The sequence below is a fragment of the Periplaneta americana genome, chromosome 11 (assembly GCF_040183065.1).
Source record: "Periplaneta americana isolate PAMFEO1 chromosome 11, P.americana_PAMFEO1_priV1, whole genome shotgun sequence".
Taxonomy (NCBI): Eukaryota; Metazoa; Arthropoda; class Insecta; order Blattodea; family Blattidae; genus Periplaneta; species Periplaneta americana.
Genome location: NC_091127.1, coordinates 90,069,536 through 90,095,628, shown reverse-complemented (window position 1 = coordinate 90,095,628; position 26,093 = coordinate 90,069,536).

Below are 26,093 nucleotides of genomic sequence, written 5' to 3'. Positions count from 1 at the left end.
CTATTAATTGTTAAGAGGGCAAATTTATACAAAATTAATAAGAAAAACGTAAATGACTGTGTCTTAGATTGAAAACTGTATGAACTGTAACTTACTATGATGAAAGAGAATGTGTTCTTGAGTTCACTGGAGGCAGAAAGCAACTGGTCGGTGCGCTCCGTGTACAAAAATTACGTAAACTATGTCACAGCTGATGGTGGAAGGGGGGGGGAAGAATAGTGGTAGGTTGAAAACCCATCACGTGTACTGTGTGCGTTCAGATTGAATAACGGATTATATAAATTTGGAATGTGCTCATTTAAGAGAGGAATACCTAATTTTAATGCCCGGGCTATATGAAAGTCTTTTGCTGCAGTGATATGCGCGCAATTATTTAAAGGGAGAATTACACGTAATGTTTCATTGATAGTGGTTAATTCGTGGCGATTCTCAATAAGGTGGGTCGCGAATTTAGATTTTCTCCTGTTGTATTTGAAATCTGCGACATGTTCATTGAATCTGGTTTTAAAATTCCTACGAGTTTGTCCTATGTATTTGTGAGGGCAATTTTTGCATTGTAGCATATATATCCCCCTGTTCTGATGCTTGTCGATTACGTTAATTTTATTGGGTAAAATATTATTGAGTTTATTACTTGTTCGGAACGCTAGTTCAATGCCATGTTTTTTTAAAAGGTTATTAAGTTGGTTAGAAACTTTACCAAAGTATGTCATAGGGACTCGTTTTTTAGGTGTAGTGGGTTCAATGGCTGAAAGTGTAGTGTGATGGTTGTGTAGCAACTTGTTTTTCCGTTTTTGAACCATCTTATTTATTTCTTGTTTATTAAAGCCGTTAGATCTTGCTAATTCTGTGATATAAGTGAGCTCTTTGTCGAATCGTTTTTTACTTAAAGGCACCATTAATAGTCTGTCAATGAGGTATCTGAATTTGCTGAGTTTGTGTTTCTCGGGGTGATTAGATTTTTTATTTATGGTATGATTTGTGGAGGTAGGTTTTCTAAAAATATCAAAATTTATCTTGGAATTCATTACAAATATGTGCAAATCTAAAAAGTTTATAGATCGATTTATGGCTTGTTCGGAAGTGAAGCTTATGTTTGAGTGTAGGTGATTGAAAGCGTTGGTAATGCTGTCGCTAATATTTGTATCGTCCTCGTATTGGAGTAACGTATCGTCTACATATCTAACATAAGCTATAATATTAAACTTACTTGAAAGGGCAGGGACATTATTGTTCTCCAAATTTTGCAAAACAATTTCAGCTAATAAGCCAGAGAGTGGGTCGCCCATCGCTAGGCCTTTGTTCTGTGTATATATGGCATTGTTAAACTTAAAATAATTTTGTTTCAAAGAAGTCTTGAGAAGATGTATTACTTGGTCTATTATAACTGATTCCAATTGAACTTCGGCAAGTTTGGATTTAATAATATCTAGGGTCTCGTCAATGGGGATGTTTGTATACAGGTTAGAAACGTCTAAAGAAAGTAATTTAGTTTTGTTTGTTGGTTTCAATTTAACAAGTTTTTTGATGAGGTGTTTTGTGTTTGTAATATTATATTTGTTATCTAAAATCAAATTATGTTTCAAAAAGCTATGTAAGAATTTGTTGATATTTCTATTGGGTGCATTTTGACTGTTTACAATTGGTCTCATAGATAGTTCTGCATTACCTAAAACTCATAAAGCAGAACTATCTATGAGACCAATTGTAAACAGTCAAAATGCACCCAATAGAAAAATCAACAAATTCTTACATAGCTTTTTGAAACATAATTTGATTTTAGATAACAAATATAATATTACAAACATAAAACACCTCATCAAAAAACTTGTTAAATTGAAACCAACAAACAAAACTAAATTACTTTCTATAGACGTTTCTAACCTGTATACAAACATCCCCATTGACGAGACCCTAGATATTATTAAATCCAAACTTGCCGAAGTTCAATTGGAATCAGTTATAATAGACCAAGTAATACATCTTCTCAAGACTTCTTTGAAACAAAATTATTTTAAGTTTAACAATGCCATATATACACAGAACAAAGGCCTAGCGATGGGCGACCCACTTTCTGGCTTATTAGCTGAAATTGTTTTGCAAAATTTGGAGAACAATAATGTCCCTGCCCTTTCAAGTAAGTTTAATATTATAGCTTATGTTAGATATGTAGACGATACGTTACTCGTATACGAGGACGATACAAATATTAGCGACAGCATTACCAACGCTTTCAATCACCTACACTCAAACATAAGCTTCACTTCCGAACAAGCCATAAATCGATCTATAAACTTTTTAGATTTGCACATATTTGTAATGAATTCCAAGATAAATTTTGATATTTTTAGAAAACCTACCTCCACAAATCATACCATAAATAAAGAATCTAATCACCCCGAGAGACACAAACTCAGCAAATTCAGATACCTCATTGATAGACTATTAATGGTGCCTTTAAGTAAAAAACGATTCGACAAAGAGCTCACTTATATCACAGAATTAGCAAGATCTAACGGCTTTAATAAACAAGAAATAAATAAGCTGGTTCAAAAACGGAAAAACACGTTGCTACACAACCATCACACTACACTTTCAGCCATTGAACCCACTACACCTAAAAACGAGTCCCTATGACATACTTTGGTAAAGTTTCTAACCAACTTAATAACCTTTTAAAAAAACATGGCATTGAACTAGCGTTCCGAACAAGTAATAAACTCAATAATATTTTACCCAATAAAATTAACGTAATCGACAAGCATCAGAACAGGGGGATATATATGCTACAATGCAAAAATTGCCCTCACAAATACATAGGACAAACTCGTAGGAATTTTAAAACCAGATTCAATGAACATGTCGCAGATTTCAAATACAACAGGAGAAAATCTAAATTCGCGACCCACCTTATTGAGAATCGCCACGAATTACCCAATATCAATGAAACATTACGTGTAATTCTCCCTTTAAATAATTGCGCGCATATCACTACAGCAGAAGACTTTCATATAGCCCGGGCATTAAAATTAGGTATTCCTCTCTTAAATGAGCACATTCCAAATTTATATAATCCGTTATTCAATCTGAACGCACACAGTACACGTGATGGGTTTTCAACCTACCACTATTCTCCCCCCCCCCCTTCCACCATCAGCTGTGACATAGTTTACGTAATTTTTGTACACGGAGCGCACCGACCAGTTGCTTTCTGCCTCCAGTGAACTCAAGAACACATTCTCTTTCATCATAGTAAGTTACAGTTCATACAGTTTTCAATCTAAGACACAGTCATTTACGTTTTCCTTATTAATTTTGTATAAATTTGCCCTCTTAACAATTAATAGTTCAAACTTTTAACTAATAAACAACTGTTCCGTGCGCTTACGTACATATAAAATCTCTACACGAGATGTTCTGTAACAGACTCATGTGAATTATTAAGATCTTGGCATTAATAGCATTGAGATATGTATATACTTTGTTCTGGAAACGAGTATCATTGAAACATTTTTGAGTCTAGATATTACATTTGATACTTCTTCCCCACAGCTGTTGCCCCAGCTCCCACCAAATATGGAAAGCTACATAACCATCAAACTGGATGACTATTAATTCTGATCTTAACAATTTTAAAGTATTTTAGTTAATTTTATCATCAGCAATTGTAACACTTTATTACGGCCCATAGAGCCGCCTTGTATTTATATTGTAATTTCTGCCATACAATTATTGATTTTAAATAGAAACATGTCATTTTAATTTTTAATATTAATTGAGTTTACTTGTACGGCAACATATAGTGTACTCACACCATACATATGGGCTTACTTGTTTCTGATGATGGCTCCATAGAGCCGAAAACGTTTAAATAGATATATTATGTAACAAAATATTGTATAACCAATATATTTGTTAAATAAGGTTAAGCATAGACGGCACATGTAATAAATTGTCATTTATAGTAATTAGCTTATCGGCCCCATCATGCCTCTTAAATTTAAAACAGAAATAGGTATTTGGCTATTCTAAAACTTTAAAATAACTCATAATGGGGAAAAATAGGCATTTTACGCACTTTAAAGCCCCATACCAAATGTTATTATTTTGTGTAAAACTTAAAGCTATTTCAGCAGTGTTAGTTTATTCCTGCAGAAAAAATTGGCATTTAGCCTAAAACTGAGGTCTAATTATAGCACATTACATGCATTACACATATACTTCTAAACATCGCAAACAATGTTACACTTGTTCTTTCAGTGTGACATCTTGGCCTCAACTGTACCGCCCCTACTTGTCTGTTGAAGTCCATAGTGCATATGTTTGGCAAGAAAGCGGAAGGATATTCTACCAATTTAGCTGTTACTCCTTTTTCGTAAATAAATATATGGTAATTTTAGAAGTGTAACAATATTTAGCACATGAAATCGCTCTAGTTGTCAATGAAATTGTGTCAAATTAATTAAAAGGAACTAATTAATTACCAATTTTCAAGAAAATCTTTATAAATAGTTGATACGAACAGCCTCCATATATTCAATGCTTTCTTCTTAACGTGAAATGCTCTATACCCGCTGCAGACTTTAGGTCTAATCCAGTTGACTCGGCTTGGTTATCACTTATCAGTAGAGATGTAAAGTTTTATCTTCCTTCTGGAATGTGTGTTTCCCTGCTTGTATATGCCTGTTATTGTCTGAAGTAGTGATTTGGATTGTACTGATCTTATGATAAAGGAGTCCACTGTTAGTTTATCTGATTTTTTTATTTTATTTGGTTATTTTACGACGCTGTATCAACATCTAGGTTATTTAGCGTCTGAATGATATGAAGGTGATAATGCCGGTGAAATGAGTCCGGGGTCCAGCACCGAAAGTTACCCAGCATTTGCTCGTATTGGGTTGAGGGAAAACCCCGGAAAAAACCTCAACCAGATAACTTGCCCCAACCAGGATTCGAACCCGGGCCACCTGATTTCGCAGCCAGACGCGCTGACCGTTACTCCACAGGTGTGGACCGTTTATCTGATAATGAAACGGTGTATGAGGCTTTAATCAGGGTGAGCACAAATTCCCGTTATCACCTTTAAATACCTTAAATATATCCACTATTTATGTAGGCCTAATTCCGGTTATAATGCAGATATACATTGACTTTACATTAACTGTGTGTCTTAAATGTTCTCCTCACACAAAATAATTCGTAGCCAGGTTCGGTGTGACATTCGTCTCAGTATTACTTGCGTCAGGTTGTGAGGTCAGGGCTGCGAGGTGGCCAGTCGAGAGGAGCTGGTAAAATGAGTGATCCACCTCCAATCCAGCGTTGTGGAAAACTGTGACAATGTGCTGTGGCATTTCATCAAGAACATTGTTGCACAGGAGCGATCAGGCATCATTGATGACTTGAAGAACGCCGTACGACGCACTTTGCAACAGATTATACCAGCAATTCTGAGGCGAATGTCATACCTAACTTGCGACGCATTATTTTGTGTGAGGAGATATTGATCCTATGGACATTTAGGACACACATTTAGTGTAAAATGGATGGATGTCTGCATTATGACCAGAATTACATAAATAGTGTGTATATTAATTTGAGGTATTTATAGGGGATAACGGGACTTTGTGCCTACTTTGTGGGTATTGCTGAGCGACGATGATGATTTTGAAAGAGAGAGAAAATGAAAAAAAAAATGAAGACCAGGAGTAGAAGAATAAAAATTAAGAGAACGATATTCAAGAGGAAGAAGACACTAAAGAGAAAAAGGACAAGGAGGAGAAAAAGAAAAGAGGGAAGAAGGAGCGTAAGAGGGACAATAACGAAGAAAAGAAAGAGAGGCTGATTTGTGAAAGGACTTATAGGCAGGTTGGGTATGCTGGGAAGCTGGAAACAGTTTAACAAAGGGCTCGCAAAAAGAAAGAAAGAAAGAAAGAAAGAAAGAAAGAAAGAAAGAAAGAAAGAAAGAAGGAAAATAAATTGGGCGGCCAGCGATGACATACGGAGCAGAGGAAGAAGAAAATAATTATTATACTAATAATTATTATTATCAATATTATTTTGTACTTATAAAATACATTCCAAAGTGTCATTTCGTTCACTGATGGGTTCAGCTGAACTGCGAGACGCACTCGAATGTCAGTAGCGAGGCGATTTCCCAAACAGGGTAGCACAAACGGGACCGCGTCCCATTTTTCCATAGTTATGCCGATAATTTTAGTAATTATTAAATTGGACAATTAGAAGAATATAAGCTTATACGACTACTTTCACAAGTGGCAATGCCATTCATTACAATGAAGCCTCTTTCAGCTCCCGCGCTGCTATTGATGATCGAATTCGCGAGCTTTTTTTTAGTTTTGGCTTTATTTATTGGCAAAGAGGCGCTGTTCTTTCATATTAAGTTATACACCAGAAAATTTCGGAAGTCATTATAGAAAGTCTCCAACAAGCCATGCAAAAACTGCTAAATTCCTATACATTCAATCGATCGCTTTAGCAGAATGGAGAATAGGAGATGGTTAAATTAGAAAAGTGCGTTTATTTATTGATTTTTCCTCACAAGCTGTTCTTACAAAGGGCTCGGAACTAATAGACTGTAAATGTTTAACAAAGGATTCGTGCGAGCTCTTGCGAGCTCACTCTAGCATACCCCTGCTTATAGTGTAGCTATTTCCATCACAGATTTATGAAGTATTTCATGTTAAGTTGTATTTAACTCATTTTCCGCAACCAAGTAGGCCTACAGCACACCGCACCGTGAACTTAAACTGAAAATAATACAAAACAATATACTGTAGCCTACTTGTAATTAAATAAAATACTAGCTTACTCGATTAAAAGATTAAAGCAAAATGACCTTTTCTATATGTAATATTAAAACCAATAAGAATACAAATCCTAGTCATCATAAGGATGGGACTCTATAAGATAATTGGAACCCATATATGGTAGTTAGGTATTGTACGTTTGATGATGGTATGTGAATTAATGATGGCGAAATGAGTTCGAGGTCCAACGTCGGAAGTTACCCAGCAATTCTGCTTCAATTGGTTGAGGGAAAACGTCGGAAAAAACCCAATCAGGTAACTTATCCCAACTAGGATTTGAACCCGGGCCCGCTCGTTTCACGGTCAGACGCGCTAACCGTTACTCCACAGCGACGGACTTCCTATCATCTTACAGTCAAATGAGGTGTAGGAGATGGTATCTACAGTACGATTATTTAGTCCTGACAGTCGCCGACAATGTGCGCCTGGGTCAGGCGAGTCCAGTAAGTTACGCCAAGGAATGTTCAGGTTAGTCTGTCGCCTGCAGTCAGAGCGAACGGATGTCACGCATGCGATATAGCGTTGTGTTTCCAGTACAGTTAAGCTGTACTGCATTCTGCATTCCTTTACCGACCGCTCGCCCTTACCTCTACTCCGGAACTCTCCCCACTACTCCTACTACTTTCCCTCTTTCGCGTCACTGAGCTTTCAGGACTAAATAATTGATCTGTAGTTAGACACGTGCAGCAGCAATGCTTAAAGTAGACAAATATACGATAAATAAAATTCTAAAACAAGAGAAAGTAGCAAAACTCGGAAAACAAGTAGAATAGCTGTGAATAAACTTGACGACTTGAATGTGTATTATAAGAAGACATTTTCACAATTTTCGACTGTAGGCTATCACGACCTGCGTCAATAGGGTGAGTGTTTTCCGGACTAAGAGGCAGTGGTCAACTACTGATTTTTATGTCCAGACTTTCGTCTACGACTGCAATAGACATTCAGTGGCGAGGCACTCGAGGACGTAGTACCAGGGACCACAATTATTTATCTGTACATAAAGAAATTTCAACTCCTCACAAACAATACAAAGTGTGTCAGAGAAATAGATTTTAAATGTGGCAGGAAAAAAGTTCGGAAATTAATAAAATCAATCTGGTTTTCGAATAATTTCAAAGGAAAAATTGTTCCGGGGCCGGGTATCGATCCCGGGACCTCTGGTTGAACGTACCAGCGCTCTTACCAACTGAGCTATCCGGGAACTCCACCCGACACCGTCTCAACTTTTCCCTTTATATCCACACAACTCGCGTGGGCTGACGAAACGCCAGAGACCCACATCGAGTGCACACAATCTGTGTGTGACTTGGAATTGTGGTTTTCTGTTAACGTACACAGTGACGTATATATTATGCAAATCTAGAACGTTCAACCAGAGGTCCCGGGATCGATACCCGGCCCCGGAACAATTTTTCCCTTGAAATTATTCAAATCTGCTTTACAGGGAGCTTTACCTGAAAGACTAGATTTGCATAATATATACGTCACTGTGTACGTTAACAGAAAACCACAATTCCAAGTCACACACAGATTGTGTGCACTCGATGTGGGTCTCTGGCGTTTCGTCAGCCCACGCGAGTTGTGTGGATATAAAGGGAAAAGTTGAGACGGTGTCGGGTAGAGTTCCCGGGTAGCTCAGTTGGTAAGAGCGCTGGTACGTTCAACCAGAGGTCCCGGGATCGATACCCGGCCCCGGAACAATTTTTCCCTTGAAATTATTCAAATCTGCTTTACAGCTTTACCTGAAAGACTAGATTTGCATAATCTGGTTTTCATTTGCTAAATATAAAATCATAAGGAAACACTTAATTGAAAATCATGATATAATGGCTAAACGTGCTGTATATTAAGGTTGATGAAAAAAAAAAATAAAAACAGAAAAAAGTCACTTATCTTGACGAGACCTAGTTTTGTACGCACTATACTGTTCATAAATGTGTACAGAATGTAAACACGTCTGGTGTTTACACCAATGATAGTCCCGACCAAAGAGTAACAGTTTCACATGCTAGTGTGATAAATGATTTATTCGTGGCTCTTTCCTGATATACGATGCAAAATCTAACACGAAATATTATCATAATGAAATCAATTCAGAAAATTAAAAAAATGGATAGCTACGTATTGTTATGTTACACCATTCACTCTACCATAATAAACAGGAAATTAAGCCGTCCTCCTCTACCAATGCTTTTAAAGGCGAAATACTGAACTGGCTTACCAAAATTAGCGTAGCGAATTATTAGAATGAGTGTAAGCCCCCAAAAAGGTAAATATTGCAATTCACTCAAACACTACACACTAACGGATTCACATCCATGAGACCATTTATTCATGATTTCATTAGTTCCTCTTCAAATCCATACCAATGAGCCTGTAAAATGAATCGCGTAGCAAACTCCTAGGGCATCTTCTTCGAGATTTTGCACATCTATTAAAATCCTTTTCCAAAAGCTCAACAGCAAATTAATGTTCTGGAACCTACCAAGACGCTTACCCTAACAGAGAATAAAACATCTAAGAAATACTATATTTGGGGTGCACTGCCCAAAGATTTCAATAAGGACACAAAACGTCGCGGACACCACAACTTACAATTTTAGTCTCTCCACACTTCACGCTTGGATTAGTTGTATCAAATTTCTTTTACATGTCATCTACAGATTAGAGATTTAAAAATGCCAGATCGGGGTGAAACTGACAAATCGAAGTGTGAATCCAGGAAGAAAATAATTAGAGAAAAATTCCAAAATGAAATGTGTCTTCTGTTTGATAGAATGAAACTTGGATGTGGGATCACTAATGACAGCAATACGGCAAGAAGATTTTTTAAAATGTCACCCAAAGCACCAACACAACAGGAATAAAGAAACATCTTATCTAGCTATTCTGTGTGATTCTGCAAACATTATCGTGTAGATTTGACGTAAATGTGGCAGAATTTCAACAATTCACAACACATACCATGAATTGAACAGGATAAGGTACATTTTATATCACATTTTTCATATAATCAATTTTATTGACAGTTACTAATTTTGTCTAATTGTACCCCAATAATAAAGTAGTTTTTCTTATATAAACATACTCAGAGTGTTTGAACACAAATTGAATATACTACTTTTAAGTTCTACATAACGTTTCATGAAAATATATGTCAGAAAGGAAAGAATTTATTAATTCTGTGGAAATTCATCCTTATAAAGGGGCAGTACTCCCAACACAAACTTAATCAGAGTTTGGACTCAAATCAAATACGCTATCTTTAAGTTCTGCATAAAGTTTAATGAAAATATATTAGATGTAGTAGAAATGTTAAAAATTATGTTTAAATTCATCTCTATAAAGGGATGGTTCCCTTACACAATAATAATAAAAGTTTATACACTAATCAAATAAAGTTGAAGTTCTGCATAAAGTTCCATGAAAATATGTTAGATAGTAAACAAGTTATTAATTTTGTGAAAATTCATCCCCATAAATGGGTAGTTTCTCTTACACAAGCACAATCAGAGTTTGTACTTAATTCAACTACCCTACTTTTAAGTTCTGCATAAAGTCTCATTAAAATATATTACATAGGAGATATCTTATTAATTTTGTTTAAATTCATCCCATATAAAGGGGTAGTTCCCTTTACACAGACGTATCAAATTTTGTACACAAATCAAATATACTGCCTTAAAGTCATGCATGAAGTTTCACAAAAATATGTTAGGAAAGAAGTTATTAATTTTGTGAATTCACCCCCTACAAAGGGGTAGTTCCCCTTACACAAGCGCAGTCAGAGTTTGTACTCAATTAAAATTCTACCCTACTTTTAAGTTCTGCATAAAGTCTCATGAAAATGTTACATAGGAGAGATATTATTAATTTTGTTTAAATTCACCCCCTATAAAGGGGTAGTTCCCCTTACACAGACGTAATCAATGTTTGTACAAAAATCAATTAGACTGCCTTAAAGTCATGCATGAAGTTTCACAAAAATATATATTAGATAGGAAAGAAGTTATTAATTTTGTGTAAATTCACCTCCTATAAAGGAGTAGTGCCCTTTACACAATAACCAGAGTTTTTACTCAAATCAAATACGTTACCCTGAAGTTGTGCATAAAGTTTCATGAAAATCTTTTCAATAGGCGTGAAGTTATTAATTCTGTCCAGCTAGGTTAAGAAAATTGCACACTGCGTTCGGGGAATGCTAGGGAATGATGACGAAATGGAGAAATGTTGACGGAATAACATAGATGCCTAATATGCGAAAACAGGAGAACCCCGAGAAGAACTCCAACTGCGACCTTTTCCGCCACAAGTGTCACTATGGACTAACCTTAAAAAATATCGTACAGTATTTTACTTGTATTTATGAAAAAGATAAAAAAATTACCTCCTCTCAGGAACCATTGGTTTCGATCAGAGGTCGGCATGAGAGCATATTCTGTATGTGGGCACCCGCTGCTTGCTCTGTGTCTTGACTGGACAGGCGATCAGACTATACCCGTTTTTTTTTAAGACGGGACATAACAGTTAAGCGGCCGAACTTGGAAGTACAGTGCTATGTTGCCAATATGGACTATCACGCTGCCAGCTGATGGAAGCTAACAATTGACGTTAAAACATTAATTGACAATTGACGCGAAGGTACGAAAACAATACAAAAATCGACAGTGAATCAAAGACGAAACGTACCAATGCTAACATTGTGTGCACAATAAATGTCGCCAAGAGAGCTATTGAGAATTCACCACGTGGAAACTGTAAGTTTGGCAACTCAACTGTTGTTACCATAGCAACAGGCCTACCACGCTATGTGACATTCAGTTGTTTTTCCGATCACAAAGCTACTGCCATGTCCCATCTTTCAAAAAAACAGGTATAGGCTACCTCTCAGGTGTACTGGATCAGTGGCAAGTTCATCACGGCAGAGCACGTGGAATCTAGCAAAAGAAGGGGTAAGGAGACCCGACTTGGTTTCCGTGACATGATAAATACTTTATATCTGTAATTAACGACAGTACATATCTGTGTAATACAATTATTACTTCGTAATAAGGAATCGTAGGTTCATTGCCGCCCTCACATAAGCCCGCCATCGGTGCCTAGCCTGTGCAAGATTAATCCAGTCTCTATCATCATATCCCACCTCCCTCAAATCCATTTCAATATTATCTTCCCATCTATGTCTCGGCCTCCCCAAAGGTCCTTTTCCCTCCGGTCTCCAACTAACACTCTATATGCATTTCTGCATTCACCCATATGCGCTACATGCCCTGCCCATCTCAAACATCTGGATTTAATGTTCCTAATAAATTATGTCAGGTGAAGAATACAATGCCAACACGGAAAATAATAATAATAATAATAATAATAATAATAATAATGATAATAATAATAATAATAATAATGCAGTATCACTTTTGTTGACGTCCTACAAAATTTTGTCGAATATCCTTTTGAGAAAATTAACTCCATATGTAGATGAAATTATTGGGGATCATCAATGTGGTTTTAGGCGTAATAGATCGACTATTGACCAGATTTTTTGTATTCGACAGATATTGGAGAAAAAAATGGGAGTAAAAGGGTACAGTACATCAGTTATTCACAGATTTCAAAGAAGCATATGACTCAGTTAAGAGAGAAGTTCTATATAATATTCTTGTTGAATTTGGTATTCTCAAGAAACAAGTTCGATTAATTAAAATGTGTCTTCGTGAAACTTACAGCAGAGTCCGTATAGGCCAGTTTCTATCTGATGCTTTTCCAATTCATTGCGGGCTGAAGCTAGGAGATGCACTATCACCTTTACTTTTTAACTTCGCTCTAGAATATGCCTTTAGGAAAGTTCAGGATAACAGACGGAGTTTGGAATTGAACGGGTTACATCGTCCGAAATTCGAAACTAAGTTGGTAAAACAAAAGTCAACCTGAGAGCTAGAAAATCACTATAATCCACTAGCATATGTAGTAATAGGGGAAAAATGTTTAGGTTTCACCCTTAGGGTATTAAATAAGCTGGCCCGGACTATACCCAGTTTAAGTACTGTACTCGCACACTTCGCACACTGACTTCTGGTTTAGATTATATGAATGTGCCGCGGATTTTTAAATTACAACTTTGGTGTCCCACATGTTGAAAAAGGTTGAAAAACTCTGGCGTAAACGATGAAGACACAGCATCAGATACAGTAGGGGACTCGTCTGGTACGGCATCTGTAGAGGGTGTGGATGGAGTAGTGCGACGGAGACAGCAAGCGAAGCGGAAGAGACACGTACCTTGGAAGAATTACGACCCTTATGGCCGGTTTCCCAAAGTATTGTTAGAACATTTAACGAATGTTAAACTCTAAACAGTTTGTTAAATATGTTTTTTCATGTCTTCAACACTAGTTTGGCTTAACAGATTGTTACGTCTTTGTTAACTTTAGATGTAGGATTTTAGGCAGTTAACTCATTTGACAGATAGTTAAATATGGCAGATGACACCACAGCTGTTCAAACAGAAGTTGTGAAAATAATATTTATGTCTCTCTTTAAGGAATGTTTCGTGAATGACTGATAACATAACATTTAAAAGACACTTTGAAAAGGTAATGTAGGAAAGATAATCTTAAAAAGTAAACTGATTATCAAACTGGCTGCTTATTTTGGTACTAAGCAATTATAATGAATATTTTGAAAATGTGGGATCTCAACATGGCAAGGTAACTAGAAATGATGATTTTATATACTATGCATGATACTCAGTTTGTGACAATATAGATTTTCAAAACAAGTAGGCCGCAAAATTTTACAAGAAATTTAAACCAGACTTGGATATCCTACAAACAGAAATAGACGACTTATTCCAATTCAGCATCTACTAATTTACTCTTGATTCTATGATGCTGGCTCTTTTCAACTAACTATAGCCAATGTCAATAGTGTTTCAAAATACACAGTGAGTATTATATTAAAAAGATTTCAACAAAAATTGCTTCTTTGAGACATCATATAGACTACAGTATTAGCTTTAGTACTATAACCTTACTTTGTAATAATATTATTCGATACTAGTCATCTACAACTTTCATTCGTCTTTTTCTTTATCGATCATGGCCTACTGTACCAGGATATGATTTTATACGTTTCATGACTTACTCTAAAATATAGAATTTAAATAATAATATCAGCCAATAAAAAATTTCTTTACACGTGTAAAATCATTACCAACTGCTATTGAGTGGTTAAAATAGTGTTAACGACTGTTATAGTTAAGTGTTGGTTGCTTTAAACAAAATGATGTTGAAGAAATGGAAAATACATTAACAAAACGTTAAAAATAAACAGACTGTTAATTTAACACTAGTTAAGCCTTATAAATGTAAGTTAATTATTCCAATAGTACCAAATAACATTGTCATTTTTCCTATTGAAGTAATATAATCTTGCAACAAAACATGCATTCATCTTATTAGCAGAAAATTATAACGATTGTCATTTCAATAACATTACATTTCGTACATTTCAATTTTAACATGAAACCAACTGTATCGCTTTCCCGCGCTAAGACTGTAAACACTCGATACCAGCGCTCCATTTTCCTGTCTTATTATAAGATTGATTCAAGTGCTAGCGCACTGGTCTTCCATCCAGGCGGCCCGAGTTCGGTCCTCGGTCAGGTCGCAATTGAAATTGTGGCGAACAAAACAGACGATGCAGAGGACTTTTCTCGGGGTATTCTCGTTTTCTTCTGTCATTCCACCAACACTCTTCACCTTCCCTTATTTCATTCTGCAATAGTAAAAATAGGCTGGGTTCAAGTCTGGGAGTAGTACGGATTTCCGATAAAGAAAGAGCTTGGGCTCCGGGCTGCTGTAGCTTATCAGGCTACTCGTGTGCGGATGACTCCTGACTATTAGGAGCTGAGGCAGGATGGTCTACCTGTCAGCGTCGGCTTATCAAGATGTGCTTAGCGCTTATCAGGCCACTCGTCCGTGAAATGGGACCTGGCTCTATGAGGGACTGATGCAGGAGGGCGCACCTGTCAACGTCGGGTTCACGAATACCACCCAGGCTACCTATCGGATTTGGACGTCATCGCATATAGGTATAGGATGTACAATGGGCCAAAGCGTACCTAAGTGTACGCACACTTGGGTCCAGCCCATGTAAAGCCAAGCCAGCAAACTTGGTTGTCTAGTAGGTGGTATATAGGTCTACGTAGACAGAATACCAAAGATTGCTTTTCTGAATGAGAACTGTTTAAAGTTTTTGTTCCTTTGAATTTCTGTGGTATAAATCTCTCAAGTTTGCAGCACCTTTTCTATTCTTCCGAAATAAGAAAAGTGTGTCTTATTATTCAGTATGCAGACAAGTCTTCACGATCCATGACGTCATGAATATGCGTGACTCAGGATAGAGTCTGAGTTGCTTATAAGGACTGGAGGAGCGATTTAACATTAATATGCCTGGCTGTGTTGTCAGGAAACAATGACACGCGGTTCAATTGCTCGGGGCATAGCAGTGATGGAAGACAGGATTATTAGATCGACGCCAAGTCTGCCCTCAGGACGCTGTGAGTGCTGAGAATTGCGAACTCCGCCTTCTTAATGGGAAGGAGAGTAGGGCCTACTTGTACTGGACAAAGACTACCGTGTACGTCAAGATTTCCGTAACCTTCTTAATGCCACAGTCTACTATATACAGTCACGAAGCTTGAGTTCTGAGGGTGCTAGAAACAATAGACTGTGACGGTACTATTTTGCATTGCCTGTAATGAGGCGATATTAGCGATCCTAGTGGTGAGCAACTATCTAATGTTTGCATATTTACTACTTATTGAGCTTCGCGACTGTATATACTAGACTGTGTTAATACTCTCTTTTACCTTCTCTCTCTCTTTCTCTCTCTCTCTCTCATTTGCTGTCCTCAAGTGATTGCTTCAATCTGAAGCTCCTAATGTGTGCCGAAAGCATTGGATAATTTACATTCCTAACTACAACTTCTCACAGAATGCTCTCACTTTATATAGACTACATATTGTACAAAATGCAGTTTTTGTCATACGTCTGCCTTTGCGTTTAGTTATACTATAGGCCTACTAGTCCCCTTAAGGATAGGACCACTGGCTGGTACTGCCATAGGTCGTTCGGAATTGAATGATGTGCATGCACTAAGGCCCTGCTATCTTACAGGCCGCCCCCGAGGTCCTGCATCCCACGTACCACGATTCCAAGGTACATAGCACTACCACCAGAAACTAATGACCACTTACCACAGGGTCCAAGTTCGGTGGTATCCCGAAGCCGAATCTGCATCAGCCGCAAGCCCGAAACGGAGAAAAGAAACGGAGATGATGAAAAAGGGGTAAGTATATATGAAGTGGAGAATGTTAGTAGAATGACACATGGAATACGTTGCTGTATACTGTTGGTTCTATAATGTCTGCATCAGGTTCTTCAACAATGTAGTCTTTCTGTGCCTATACTAGTTTCCACCTTATGAAACGACTAAACAGGAAGTGGCATCATGTTGCTGTCAGTAGAGGCTCGGTTGCCACATGGATCATTTCCCTTTGCCCCGTCTTAAATTTTCCTCGTCTCCTTTGTTATTGAAACACTTAGGAGACTCCATGCTTCTTTCAATCAGAGTGTTATTAACACTTTTATACTCACAATAACAGTAGTAATGATACAGCACACGAAAACAATTTACATATAACGCACGTGGCCTGATGCGTGATGGGAATATAATAGTGAAGCAGTGCGCAGTCTCGCCCGTTCTCGTACTACGTGATGACGTCACGCGGGAAGCACTGCGAACTCCCTCGCAGCTTGCTAGCTTAGCACAGCTCAACTCCGTAAGGTTTTGTAATTCATTCATTCATTTATTTTATTCCATAGATCTTACATGAGCAATGAAGCTTTAAGATGTGGAATATGTCAACATTTTACAATATTACAATTACAATTTTTACAAATTTTTATAGTTTTATAATTTAGTAATTTTCTACAATTTTTACAATTTTGTACAATTTTTTAACATTTTGGCGAGATGTAGTGAGATGAGATGAGGTCCGAGGATTCGCCAAAATATTACCCGGCATTTGCCTTTTAGGTGGGGGAAACCTCGGAAAAACCCAACCAGGTAATCAAATCAAAGGGGGTAATCAAATCAAAGGGGTTGATGCCAAGGACTCGCCATAGACCATCCGGCTTCAGTCCCACGGCTGGGGAAAACCTCCGAAGAAACCAAAGTCCAAAGGGGGATCCAACCCAAGCCCGAACGCAGCTCCGGATCAGCAGCCCAGCGAGTCTGCCGACTGAGCTACATCGATGGCTCTACTAAAAGTATACAATACATAGCCAATCAGATTATTAAATTTACAAACGCAAACGATCATTCATAAGTTGAGCTATATTATAATACAAAACTATTTAATTAAATTTAAGGCATAAACAATTCAACCAGTTGTGATATACAGAAATTGATAATACATATCATGCAAACTACTTCAAATTACAAACACAAACAATTTATCAGTAGAGCTATATAGATTACTATTCAATTTAAAGCATATACAATTCATCAGCCAAAACTATACAAATATATACAATACAAAGTAGCATACTTTCATTAAGCTATACAAATTTGTGCAATTAATATCAAGTAGATTAATTCAATTTATAAGTGGAGTTGGTTAATTGATTAGGAATACCAAGAAATCAGAATCAAATATGGCATTTTATATTACTTGTTAGTAATTAAATACACTAGTTTTTATTAATTTTGTATGTTTAAAACACAAAACAATTTTAAGCACAAGAGGTGGACACAGTCACCACATTCGGAATTTAAAATAACAACACGCGTCGAAAAAAAATCTGAATCTAAATTTAAAAAATAATAAAAAAGTTCACCAAAATTCAGATGTAACAATTCTTCAGTTCGTCTACAATAGACCTACACATTATATTTCACAGTAAATAATTGAATTATTGAAACAGCAGTATAATTTGTGAGATAAAAGTAACTATAAAGCTACCTACTAAAATTAATTTTACATTACACATTCACTTTGACAAATAGGGCCGGTTTTACTAACCTTCACTAAGGTTTTAATGATTCATTAATTCATTTACTGGTTCATTAAATCATTTTTATATCTCACCAACCATCTTTAGCCTAACGAACCAGTAAAACTATCATTAAATTTAGTGATAGAAATTTCCGTCTTTAAATTTTTAATGGTTCATTAGTTGCAATATAAAATGGCGGAACGTTTCGACGCAGAATTGTTATATCTGGAACTGCTCGAAAATTAAGAGTCAGATGGAGATAATGTTAACCGTTTAAGAAACGATAATTTTGAAACTTTGAATGTCACAAAAATTCACGAAAAGTATTGCGTCACGAAGATCGTGGTACTCAAAATTTTAGAAGAAAGTGATCATAGGTTAGAATATCATAAAAACAGCTGAGACAAAGCTGAAAACTAGTCAACTAGGTAACATAAAATTGAGTTTTTATTTTAACACATGAAAGTGGTTATTATAACTACATACCTAAGAAATATTAGTAAATTAATACACAATGTGCATTCAAATATAACAAAACTTAATTGGTATATTAACTTTCATTTATTAGAATTATATTATAGCTAGCGATAAGATATGTTAGCACTGGCTTTAAAATAGAAGCGAAAGAAATGGATTCATGGAATTTATAATCGTTTTCATTCCAAAGGAAATTTCATTTTCCAGCAGGATAACCACCCCGCGCACATCGCCATAAATGTTCACAGACGGTTCACAGAAAGGCATGAAAAAGAAGAGGATTGACAAATACCTAGACATCCCACCTCAAAATCCAGATCAGTTGTGGGATCAAGTTCTGGCTACCTGGAAATCTCGCTGAGAACCAGAACTATTTCCGCGATCTGGTGGACTCAATGCCCCGAAGATGCCAGACAGTGGCATGTGATCCACATGCGAATTTTCTTTAATTTGTTTGTTTATCTTTGTTGTATTTCGGGAAGAAAATTGATCTTCCAGGAGTTTTCTTAATTCTCCTAGTGGAGCCAGAGTTACGAAATAATTCGTTTCACTAAAAAAAAAAAAAAAAAAAAAAAAAAGAAGAAAGGTAACATGTATAAAAATTAGTTACGTTAATAAAAAATACAGTTCTCACCGAGAATCGAACTCGGATTCCAGGTTTGACAAGCCAGCATGCTAATGACTGCTCCAAAACAGAGGCGTGACATATTAAGCGTTACGAGGCACATAATGGGTGCTCGGCTTGAATTCTACGAAGACAGCGGATATTGGCTAAACGTACTCGTGTAAATCGCGGCCAAAATTTCCACATTTCCACTACCAAGAGACACAACAAAACTGTTTTCTAATGCTGTACACGATTTGCGATATAGCAGACTGTGGTTTCGTATAAAGATGTTTTGATATAGTTATGAAAAATTCATAGATCGCATTTATTTATCCTTAATGAGCCATTACTTACTGTTCATAAAATGTTAAGAAAATTTGGTTGGTGAGCAGCTCACATTTTAGTGACTCGTTAAATATTTTAATGTTCAGTAGTTAATGTTTCATTTGGACTCAGTGGCGGCTCGTGATAAAATATTATGTGTGTTCACAATTTTGTGGTTCCAAAATCGAAGAGAATTTGAAATCGTACGTTTAGTCTAATATGAAATGTCATGATTCCAATGTTTTACTATCGAAAAAAACCGTATATAAATTCAAATCAACATATAATAATAATAATAATAATAATAATAATAATACTAATAATAATAATAATGATAATAATAATAACAATAATAATAATAATAATAATAATAATAATAATAATGAAAGGCAGTCTTTTTATTTCCATTAAATAAGTATATAATAAATTTCAATCTTAAGACATATCAACTTGCAAATGTTTATTTGCTATGTAATAACAATATGAACGTTTTCGCCGTTTAGGGCATCTTCAGATATAACAAAAAACATGTAATCTGGACCTATAACAGTAAATTATGCAAATGACAAAGAATAGAAAACAATATATGTAATACATAAGATTCATGAGCTATATGTAAATATGACATAATGCAGGATGAATATAGAGATAATCTTTGGATTTTAAAATTGGACTAGACGAATATTTTATACATACAGCTCATGTTACAATTAAATATACAATGGTTAAAATTTGTCAATGATGTTAAAATTTAAAATTTATAATGATGATAATAAAATATTTCAGAGTAATCATAGCTGAGAATTGTCGTGAGTTACAAGATAGTTTGCGTAGCTGATGTTCGTGTATTTTGTAATTGTTTCATCTGAAAATTGAAATGGAGAAATAATAATAAATGCAAAAATATAAACGAGTTATTATATAGAGACGCAGATAATTATTATTATAAGATTACTTACTAAAACATTTATTAATGAACTAATGTTGTTTATGTTAAAGAATTGCTGTTAGGTGTAATTAGATTTGTTGAGATATTTGAATAAATGCTCATTGATTATGAGTGTAGTGGAATGTACGAGTATTTCGTAATAGATAAATCATAAGTTAGGTATGAATTTTAATCATACACTGAAATTTAAGTAGAGAAAATCAATATTGTAATTCGTAGAATTAGTAATAATTAGATGAGCTATAATACCAAATATATGTAAGTGATTTAAGGCAACGGTAATAATTAATATAAGATTACTTACTTAGAGAGATCGTTGGCTTTTGAAATAGATGTTGTTTGACGATTGGTGACTACTCTAATTTGACATCCTATTACGTGTCATCACGTTTATTGAAGAATATAAAATGAAGATGTTCTATAAATAAAAGAATATTAACTATTAATTTGCTTTTCAATTTTGATATGAGGGAAGGATGTAATTATTTAATGGATTTGACGGCATTCGAATACTTACATTTGTATGTGCTGGTGTTGGTGTGTTGGTGGTTTTAAGAGAACTGAGGCCTAGATAATCGTGTGTATTGAGGTATGTAGCGGCGCAAGAATATGAAAGGAACTATTTGAATGGCGTATCAAGATCAATGTGAATAGGTCTATTTTAAATTGCATACAGTGGATTTTTAAAGTTTAATAAATTTTCGTTAATTATATTTTGATCTTTATTATGGTAGTAGGCAATGAAGAATTCTTCTGCTGCATTTATGAATTTATTATCATTGTATGTTTTTAGGATACTTAATGTATTCTGGTAATGACCTAATTCATGTCCAGTATTAATTAAGTGTGTTGCATATTTTGATTTTTCTCTATTATTTTTGAAATCATTGACATGTTCCTTATATCTTGTTTTTATATTACGTTTAGTTTGGCCTATGTATTCTTACTGCATGTGTGACATTTAAGCATATATATGCCTTTACTATTTAATTTATCTGTAGGATTTATTGTGTTATGGATATTGTTGTTTAACTTATTATTTGTTTTGAATGCTATGTTTATGTTTTCTTTATTAAAGAAGTTTTTTAATTTATTAGATATGTATTTGTTGTAAGTGAGTGTTGACCAAAATTTTGATTTATTATTGTTTGTTTTTGTTAAGGTAGTGTTTATCTGTCGTTGTCTATTATTTTCTTTTTTCCGAATTCTTACACAAGAAAAAAGATGTCATGAATACTAAGTTATACGAACTTCATCTACAAAATTCAAAAGCTTCAACTACTGCGTGGTCTATTTTAAATCAAATAATAAATAACAAAATAAAGATCCTAATGGAGAATAAATATAAAACATTGAATAACAAATTGCAAAAACTATGGTCCAATTCGTCACAATCATCAAGTAATACCCAACAACCGATGAACAATAACAGATTTGTCAACTTAATTGATACGCAATTCTCAGATGAGGATATTGAAATATTGAATAAAGGATATAAACATAATTATCCACAGACAAGTTTAACTAAAACAATAGAAAATCTAGTTATTGAAACAGAGACAGTCATACAAAACAGTAATCATGATAATAAAGATTACTTACGATACAACGCCGCTAAAATTATCAAAAACTATAAAACAAATCCTAAAACCAAAGAACAGTTTCACAAAGCCAAAATAGAAAAACGTAAAATCAATAACCTAAACCAAAAAATGAAAGATAATAATCTTATACATGTTAAGGCTGACAAAAATAATGCAATAGTCATTATGAAGAAAGACCAATATATCGAGAAAACTACTGATTTTTTAAATAATAATCAAACAACAGAAATACAATACAATCCGACAGATAATTACCAAAAGCAAATAAAAGATACATTAAAATTAATACCAGATATTATTCCAAATTCAGATAGGCATAAATATATAAACCAAAATCCCACAATCCCCACTCTTAGAACATTACCAAAAACTCATAAAAAAGATTTAACAATGAGACCCATAGTTAATAATATACATACTAGGTTCAAAAAGTTCCCGGGATTTGCTAGCATCATAGAAACAACGTACCTTAAACACTATTCTACAACATTTCCTTCAAAATAGTTGCCTTCCGCAACAACACACTTTTGGCAACGCGTGTAGAGTTCCTGGAAGCAGGCCTGGAAGCCATTTTGTGAAACCCGTCTTAGTGCTCTCGTCGCGTTTGCGATAACCTCTTCAGCATTGAATCTCCGTCCTTTCAGATGACTTTTCAGACGGGGAAACAGAAAGTAATCAGGTGGTGAGAGATCAGGAGAGTATGGTGGGTGATCCAAAGCAGTTATGTTGTGCCTGGCAAGAAAATTCTTTACAATAATTGCGCGATGAGCAGGTGCATTGTCACATGCATAAGGAACCAGTTTTTTTCTACCCACTTTTCTGGACGTTTCCTTCTCACTGCGTCCCAGAGGCGACGGAGGGTTTCTACGTACAATTCTTTCGTTACAGTACGACCTTCTGGAATGAACTCATGGTGCATGAGACCCTGAGAGTCGAAGAAAACTTCCAACATAACTTTGCTTTAAGTGTGCTTAAATGCGACAGGCTCATGTCAGTAGATTTACTGGCATGTGAAAGAACTCCTGCGGGACAAAATTCCGGCACATCCGGCGATGCTGATATAACCTCTGCAGTTGCGAGCGTCGTTAAATAAAACATAACATTTAAAATAACTTTGCCTTTGGAAGTGTCCCTAGGAAATTTTTGCTTCCGAGGAGATGTTTTCGATTTCCACTCACATGACTGTCGTTTAGGGACTGGGTCGTAAAAGTAGCACCAGTTTCATTTTGTTTAAGAAATCACCATCTTCATCAGCCATACTGATCATGTCCCCAGCAAAACACAGAACTTGATGTTTGTACTTTGCTCTGTGGACATAATTACAAAATGCGACGAACAAACAAAACACTATGATAAACAATTGCCTACAACTCGAAACCAACAATCGCCATTATCAACAAACTTTAAGGAAATGACATCATGAATGTTACCAACAAAACAAATGTATAATATCCCTTGTTATATATTAATACGAAAAATGGTAGTAAAATTCCGGGAACTTTTTGAACCTAGTAGTAAACGCTCCGAACTATAAATTAAGTAAATTCTTAGACAAATGGCTGAAACAAACATTACAATTAAAAAATCAATACACCGTAAAAAATACAAAGCATTTAATAGACAACTTGAATAAAGGAAAAATCAACAATGAATCAAAATTGATGTCTTTAGACATAGAAAATTTGTATACAAATATCCCAATTCAAGAAACTATACTCATTGTTAAAGAAAAATTACAAAATTTACAAATAGCAGAAAATATAATTCAGCAAATAGTACGATTGTTAAACACAGTTACATCCCAAAATTATTTCATCTTTAATCAGAAAATATATAAACAAAATATTGGCCTAGCTATGGGCAACCCTTTATCAGAAACTCTTACCGAAATTTTCTTACAAAACATAGAGGATAACAAAATCAATGAAATTCTAAATAAACATAGCATTAAATTTTACTATAGGTATGTAGATGATACAATCATAATTTACGAGAACACTACAATAGATAATTTCAGTCTTGATTCATTTAATAAACTACACAAAAATCTAAAATTTACAGTTGAACATGAAATAAATAACTCGATTCCATTTTTAGATTTAAAAATTATAAAACATAAATTTGAATTGAAATATGATATCTATAGAAAACCAACACACACAACACATAGTATACCGGCAGATTCAATACATCCCCAAAACCAAAAACAAAGTATGTTTAATTACCTAATAAATAGATTAACACAAATACCATTATCCAAAAATAAATACAAAAAAAGAAGTACAAAGAATTTTAGACATTGCAAATGATAACGGATACAGTAAAACCCTTATTCGAAAATTAATTCGGAAAAAAGAAAATAATAGACAACGACAGACAAACACTACCTTAACAAAAACAAACAATAATAAATCAAAATTTTGGTCAACACTCACTTACAACAAATACATATCTAATAAATTAAAAAACTTCTTTAATAAAGAAAACATAAACATAGCATTCAAAACAAATAATAAGTTAAACAACAATATCCATAACACAATAAATCCTACAGATAAATTAAATAGTAAAGGCATATATATGCTTAAATGTCACACATGCAGTAAGAATACATAGGCCAAACTAAACGTAATATAAAAACAAGATATAAGGAACATGTCAATGATTTCAAAAATAATAGAGAAAAATCAAAATATGCAACACACTTAATTAATACTGGACATGAATTAGGTCATTACCAGAATACATTAAGTATCCTAAAAACATACAATGATAATAAATTCATAAATGCAGCAGAAGAATTCTTCATTGCCTACTACCATAATAAAGATCAAAATATAATTAACGAAAATTTATTAAACTTTAAAAATCCACTGTATGCAATTTAAAATAGACCTATTCACATTGATCTTGATACGCCATTCAAATAGTTCCTTTCATATTCTTGCGCCGCTACATACCTCAATACACACGATTATCTAGGCCTCAGTTCTCTTAAAACCACCAACACACCAACACCAGCACATACAAATGTAAGTATTCGAATGCCGTCAAATCCATTAAATAATTACATCCTTCCCTCATATCAAAATTGAAAAGCAAATTAATAGTTAATATTCTTTTATTTATAGAACATCTTCATTTTATATTCTTCAATAAACGTGATGACACGTAATAGGATGTCAAATTAGAGTAGTCACCAATCGTCAAACAACATCTATTTCAAAAGCCAACGATCTCTCTAAGTAAGTAATCTTATATTAATTATTACCGTTGCCTTAAATCACTTACATATATTTGGTATTATAGCTCATCTAATTATTACTAATTCTACGAATTACAATATTGATTTTCTCTACTTAAATTTCAGTGTATGATTAAAATTCATACCTAACTTATGATTTATCTATTACGAAATACTCGTACATTCCACTACACTCATAATCAATGAGCATTTATTCAAATATCTCAACAAATCTAATTACACCTAACAGCAATTCTTTAACATAAACAACATTAGTTCATTAATAAATGTTTTAGTAAGTAATCTTATAATAATAATTATCTGCGTCTCTATATAATAACTCGTTTATATTTTTGCATTTATTATTATTTCTCCATTTCAATTTTCAGATGAAACAATTACAAAATACACGAACATCAGCTACGCAAACTATCTTGTAACTCACGACAATTCTCAGCTATGATTACTCTGAAATATTTTATTATCATCATTATAAATTTTAAATTTTAACATCATTGACAAATTTTAACCATTGTATATTTAATTGTAACATGAGCTGTATGTATAAAATATTCGTCTAGTCCAATTTTAAAATCCAAAGATTATCTCTATATTCATCCTGCATTATGTCATATTTACATATAGCTCATGAATCTTATGTATTACATATATTGTTTTCTATTCTTTGTCATTTGCATAATTTACTGTTATAGGTCCAGATTACATGTTTTTTGTTATATCTGAAGATGCCCTAAACGGCGAAAACGTTCATATTGTTATTACATAGCAAATAAACATTTGCAAGTTGATATGTCTTAAGATTGAAATTTATTATATACTTATTTAATAATTTACCAGGCATATTGATATATAAAATGAATTGTAAATTTTTATTTCCAATTTTTCTTGGTAAGCCAGTTTATCCAGTTCTTTACTGTTCAAAATTACTTGAACAGAGTTCATTGTTTACGTTTGTTAAAAATGAATACATACCACAG